This window comes from Pristiophorus japonicus, unplaced genomic scaffold (genome assembly GCF_044704955.1).
Source record: "Pristiophorus japonicus isolate sPriJap1 unplaced genomic scaffold, sPriJap1.hap1 HAP1_SCAFFOLD_42, whole genome shotgun sequence".
Lineage (NCBI taxonomy): Eukaryota > Metazoa > Chordata > Chondrichthyes > Pristiophoridae > Pristiophorus > Pristiophorus japonicus.
Window position 1 is genome coordinate 6,784,658 of NW_027254090.1, and position 6,498 is coordinate 6,791,155.

Sequence of the window (6,498 nt, forward strand, 5' to 3'; positions counted from 1 at the left end):
TGTTTAATCACAGGAATATCCGCAGTCAGGAGCTGAAAAGGAATTCAAACCAAATACCGGCTTCGGGACAATCAGAATACTTTGTCACAGACAAGGCACCGGAAGGCTGGAAGGTAGATCACACCGGTTGTGGGAGAGCTGGTTGGCGGTGACATGGAAGTGTCTGCAGTGTGCGGGACCAGACTGTTTCCACACATCCACAATGAATGTCCCTCCATTTATTTGTGAAACGTACCATTGAGAGTGGACAAGTTCCATACCGGTCAGAGCAATCTGAAGCTTTAACTGTCTGACACCCTGGTTTGGGATGCCTTGAACCTTATACTTCCATCAGTCTCTGTGGCGCAATGGATTAGCGCGTTCGGCTGTTAACCGAAAGGTTGGTGGTTCGAGCCCCCCCAGGAACGAAGTGTTTAACTGTTTTTCCCCGAGTATTCGGTGCCGCACAGTCCCAGGTTGTCATTGTGCGTTTTGGCTGTGCGAATCTTTTCCGCAAATGTTGCCAGCTGTGCTGTTATCCAATTAGTTCCCACTCCAATATTTTATGAGCATTCAGTTCAAGTAAAACGATAACAATTTTTTACATGGATCATGTTCCTCCATCCAGCCCACTCGAAATAAATTATGTTATTAGGTTTAAAGAAACTGGTGGAAATTGATTCTATTGATACATATATCGAACTGGAACTTCGGTCTCAAGTGCTCCTCCTATCAAGAATCGGCACACACAAAATCAATGGTTTTACAACTGAGTCATAAACACTTACAATTTTAAACCATTCTCATACAGCGTGTAAATGAGATAGGGATAAAACGTCATCACATGTAAAGAGAAAATGAGTGATTGAGGATACCACTGTTCCTCAGTAATTATATTATTATTTATTTCATTCTGAAGAAGGTTATCGGCTAATTAACGGTGATTAAAAGAATTCTTACTTTTGCACGTTGGCTGCATGTCGTCAATTTTATTAGGTTTTGAATTTAAAAATTGTGTTACAAAATTTATCGCCAAGACCTGGAATCAAAGCTGTTTTTCGGTGGCATAAGAAGTGGTTTTCCCCAATCATTTAAAGATGATTTCAAAGAATCACGTGGCGTTAAATTCACATCACGGTTACGATTTGTTTCGGTGTGAAACAAGTGGATTAAAAAGGACAATAATGTTAAATAAAGAGTAAAGCTACCACTACACAGTCACATCAAAGCCTCCCAGGGCAGGTACAGTACGCGTTAAACACAGCGTAAATCTTCCTCTACATTGTCCCATCAAACTCTCCCAGGACAGGTACAGCACGTGTTAGATACAGAGTAATGCTCCCTCCACACTGTCCCAACAAACCCTCTCAGGACAGATACAGCCCGTGTTAGATACAGAGTAAAACTCCCTCTACACCGTCCCATCATGCTCACCCAGGGCAGGTACAGTATGCGTTAGATACAGAGTAATGCTCCCTCTGCACTGACCCATCAACACTCCCAGGGCTGGTACAGAACGGGTTAGATACACAGTAAAGCTCCGTCAACACTGCCCCATGAAACTCTCCAAGGGCAGGTACAGCATGCGTTAAATACAGAGTAAAGATTCTTCTAATCTGTCCCATCAAACGCTCCTAGGGCAGATGCACCACGGGGTTAGATACAGAGGAAAGCTCCCTCTACATTGTCCCTTCAAACTCTCAGGGCATGTACAGCACAAATTAGTTACAACATAAATCTCCCGCTTCACAGCCCCATCAAACTCTTCCAGGGGCAGGTGCATGTTGCATATGCAATATCTCAGCAGGCTTACTACCGTGAACTCAATCAGGTGCATCCTGACCGTACTTTTCTAGCTCTCGAACAAAGGATCAAACATGGAGGCTTTCTTTATTTCCAAGAGTTGCATGTGTGTGTCTGTGGCCCAATGACCTTCGACGGTCGGTCCCCCTGGTGGCAGGTAAACCCGGGCATATATACATGACAGTGCAGCACGTGTTTAAATCTCCCTCGACACTGTCCCATCAAACCCTCCCAGGGCAGGCACAGCACAGGATAGATACAGAGCAAAGCTCCCACTATACTGTCCCATCAAACCCGTCAGGGCAGGTACAGTACGGATTAGATACAGATTAAAGCCCCCTCTACATTGTCTCATCAAAGACTCAGAGGACAGGTACAGACTAAAGCTTCCTCGACACTGTCACATCAAACCCTCCCACGGCAGGTACAGTATGTGTTATATACAGATTAAAGCTCCCCCAATATTGTCCCATCAAAGACTCACAGAGCAAATACAGCCCATCTAAGATATACAGTAAACCTTCCTCTAGTCTGTCCCATCAAACCCTCCCAGGGCAGGCACAGCACAGGATCGATACAGAGCAAAGCTCCCACTATACTGTCCCATCAAACACCTCAGGGCAGGTACAGCACGGGGTTAGATACAGAGTGAAGCTCCCACTACACTGTCCCATCAATCTCTCCCAGGGCTGGTACAGCACGGGGTTAGATACAGAGTAAAGCTCCCTCTACACTGTCCCATCAATCTCTCCCAGGGCAGGTACAGCACGGGGTTAGATACAGAGTGAAGCTCCCTCTACGCTGTCCCATCAATCTCTCCCAGGGCTGATACAGCACGGATTAGCTACAGAGTAAAGCTCCCTCTACACTTTCCGATCAATCTCTCCCAGGGCTGGTACAGCACTGGTTATGTTAGCACAAATCTTTTTTCTGGAAGAATCACTCGACATGCGGGGTCGGTTCCAATCCCAAAATGGCCTTTATTACACCGGCGGGGAGAGAGCATCTGGTCCAACTCCAGGCATTCTACTCCACCGAACAAAGAAATTCATCGATATTTATATGTTTTACAACAGTTCATTATAATTACTTAGCCCATGTCAGCTGGACACAATCCAATCATAAGGACTATAAATTACAAATCGATTCCACTGGGCCAATGGAATTGGACCCCAGGCACCAGGGGACTGTGTGATCACCTCATGTTTTAGCTGGGGCTTATTCATGGCCTCGTGAGATTCTCCAGATCCCCTTATCTCTACTGTCCTTGGGTTCTGTCTGCACCTAACCTCCTTATCCTTATACAGTCACAGGAATTTATTTGTTCAGTATTCTGCTGGGACATCTTGTCTGTGGTTTGTTGATTAAGGACGTTCTGCTGAGCTCGCTCTTTCCAGTGTTCCTGTACATGGAACTGCAGTGTCATCAGCTACCCTAAAATGTATTCAAGCTAACTGTTAGCTGAATTCCCCTAGTGCTTTGCAGAATCCCTGGCAGCCATTTTGTATCTGGCTACCATTTTACACATACATATATGCATACATATATTCAGCAGGTGCCTTTGCCTTTGCCCTACAACAATCCCCCCTTTCGGTAATGGACTAATCCTAGTCTCCTTTAACTGACAACATTATTTGTTACTCGACTTATATTTTTATGTACCACCCGGTACTTCCTGCCTCAACGTGCTGACCAGTCACGTGGTGTCAGAAGTCCCAGTTGCTTAGATCAAATTGATACAGTTCAGATTCCCCTGTCCCTCTGCTGGACAAGTCACTTTATTTACTTGAGCCCTTGTTCTGATACTCCTTTGTCGTGCATAATGCCTGCAGGATCGACAGGCCATGACTCTCCATGTTAGTGCTAAGACCAGCTGTATCCCTACCAGTATGTGTGATATTATTCCAATCCAGAGGTGGATGTTTACGTTCATGCCCCAGTCCCTGACCCTCCTCCACAAACTCTGGTTTTGTAACTCTTGGTCAGTATCCTTCTCCAGTATTTCAATCTTTGTCTGTAGTTGGTGGTAGAGTCTGACACACTGGCCTACTCTGAGTCTTAGTTCCCTTAATACTGCAACTAAATGTGGGATAGGGGCCTGCTCTGGCTCGTCATAATCCTGCAGGTGATCGTGGAGCTGATCGATGGCGTTAATGATTTTGGGCCTCGGTGTCTAACCTGGATAATGCGGGCTTGTCCTATTGTGAGGTCGTAGGGCTGTGAAGCAAAAGTTTGTTTGCGAGATCTGGCATTGTAAGCCATTGTACCGTTATGATTGTGCCATGGTAGAGACACAGTATTTCCCTTTGCCCCCGTAACCTGTTCTGGCAAAATGTGTGGGGGCAGGTACTATTTCCAATACACATCCATCGGTTGGATTAAATCCACATTCGACTAGTTCTCCCTGTCCCACCGGGTGAGGGCACACCGTAATGTCACCCGTCTGCTTGCATCCCGTCAGGGAGATCCCATAGAGAGTGTTGTCTCTGCGGACAGCAGGGGCTGCGGTCAGATAGTAATGGAGGGAGGTGTTTTCCCGTATGATCCGGATATTCTCCAGTTGATAAAGGGGAAACGGTCCTGAGTCTTGTGTGACTATAGGTATCATCAGGGTTATTCCCACTCCGGCAGCTTTGCTCATTCGGCAGTTTGGGATCACTGGGCATACTCTGGTTAGTCCCTTCAGAGTGCAATTATCCAGTGTCCCCTTCAGTTTGGCCAACTGAGCCAGATGTGGGCTGTCTATCCAGTCTGGCAACTCGCCCCTTTGGATATGATCGTGGTTGTGCCGTACCTGACCGACCATCCATAGGCCATAAGCGTGAGAGAGTTGTCCCTGTCTCAGTTTTGCGGTATCTTCTCTCTCTCTGTCGAAAAGGTGATTGATTGTTTTTGCCTGAGCTTCCAGGACCGAGAGGCCATCCAATTGGATTTCGGCACCCTCTCTTCCAAGTGCGGATTGACCTTCCTGAGTCCGCTCTGCCCGTTCTAATAATCCCTTCATCACCCCTTTAAGCTGCTCCACCCTTTCATTTAGCCTTTGTATGTCCAGTGAGTTTACGATGGAGATTCCGGCATTAAAACCGGTAGCAACATCATTAACTATTTCCCTCTTAGTCCTATGAACTGGCTCCTGTCCTCGGAATCTACTGGCACCCATGGCATCGGCAGCCTGCTGCATTACAACTTTACTTAATACATTATACATATTTCTTGCCTGCTCTGTACAATATTCCGGCATCTGTATACCTGAGATATTGATCAGGACAGGCACAATTTCATGCTTGACATTATCATACAATAGTTCACCCTCGTTGGACAGCACAATCCCATTTACCGGTCCCCTTGTAATTGTTGGACATGACAATTCCATGGGCAGTGTGGTGGTTCTTACGGGGTGCGGTGTCGGAGGGGGTGAGAAGCATACATACAACGATATTGCGGCAGCCTCTACCTCCTCATAGTATCCACACAGCCCCACCCCCTCTTTGTGGGTGACTAACGGTTGTGTCTGGGCAGGAGGCGCGCAAATTATTCCAAAGGTACATTCATCGGGCCCCCCCGGCCTCCCTTCGTCTAATGCAACTGCTTCTTGTACCCGTGTAGTATCGCACACATACTCTATTCTTATCCGGATTCATTTGCAGCCACGCGTTAAAATAAGTTCTGTCCTTGCTCCAGTCCTTGGCTGCTGGAATGCATATTTCGTCAGTCAAAGTAAACAAAACCCTATAGTTGATACAGTTGTGTCTTTCTTGCATGTGCTGCATCTCTCGTAGTCCGTCTGTATTATCCAGTGCTTGTGTGGGCCTCAAGGTTCCCAGTATCATGACTCCCCAGAGTCGAAGTCACCACTGCGGTCCCATCTCGGTGATGGTTTTATCTGCAAATTTTAAACAGATAGCCTGGTCGTCACCAGGTGTTAGGTTCTGGTCTACTTGTGTCGCGGTCACTCTGTGGAATCGGAGGTAAGGGTTAGGTTATCCATATTCTTTATAGTCGTGCCATCTCGATCACTTCATGTCCCTGTCTGGGTTGCAGTCGGATTTGTATTTGAGCCTGCTGTGCTCGAGCCTGCACGATGACCCATCTAAATATTATCCAAACTCTAATCAACACCAATGCCACCACTATTCCTCCAAACATCCCAGTCTGCTTTACTGTTAGGTTGGGTTTGTGGACTACACATACCCACCGTGGGATACATTGGCTCGATTGCCACAGGTGATGGTGCTTTGGCTGCACACTGCACTATCCGTCTGGTCCTGTTTTTTAAAATCTCTTCCAGCTTATTTATCTTCGCTTTTAACTCTTGACCAGCAAGTTCTGTTTTATTTTTATTCTGACTATCCCACCATTTCCACTGTCTGTCAGGTGAATCTTCTTTATTTTAGTAAGAAATTCAAATGAGTAAGGTCCAGTGTAAAACAGCTGTCAATAGAAAGGATTAACTCCTTTACAGGTTTGTAAGAAGGCCTGATGTCATTCCGTGACTTTGCGTAATCATCCAAATCTTTGTGCCTTCAAAACTTGCTTAGAAATTAGGAATCCGTTAAAACAGCAGAAATCATTCGTAAAGTGGTCACAATAAAAATCTTCTCATCGGGAAAGACAGCATTTTAGATTAAACTCCAATTTTTTTGCTTTACATCCAATTCAAGTACTTGCCAAAGATTTTTGTTGAAATAAGAACACACATTTTTAATAGCTATTTTG

General features: G+C 45.8%; 1 non-coding gene across 1 annotated transcript; it reads left to right on the forward strand.

Moving 5' to 3' along the window:
* The first annotated feature begins 333 nt into the window (after positions 1-333).
* Positions 334-407, forward strand: trnan-guu (transfer RNA asparagine (anticodon GUU)). The gene has a single exon. It is a non-coding gene; the product is annotated as a tRNA-Asn (tRNA).
* Positions 408-6,498: the final 6,091 nt, after the last annotated feature.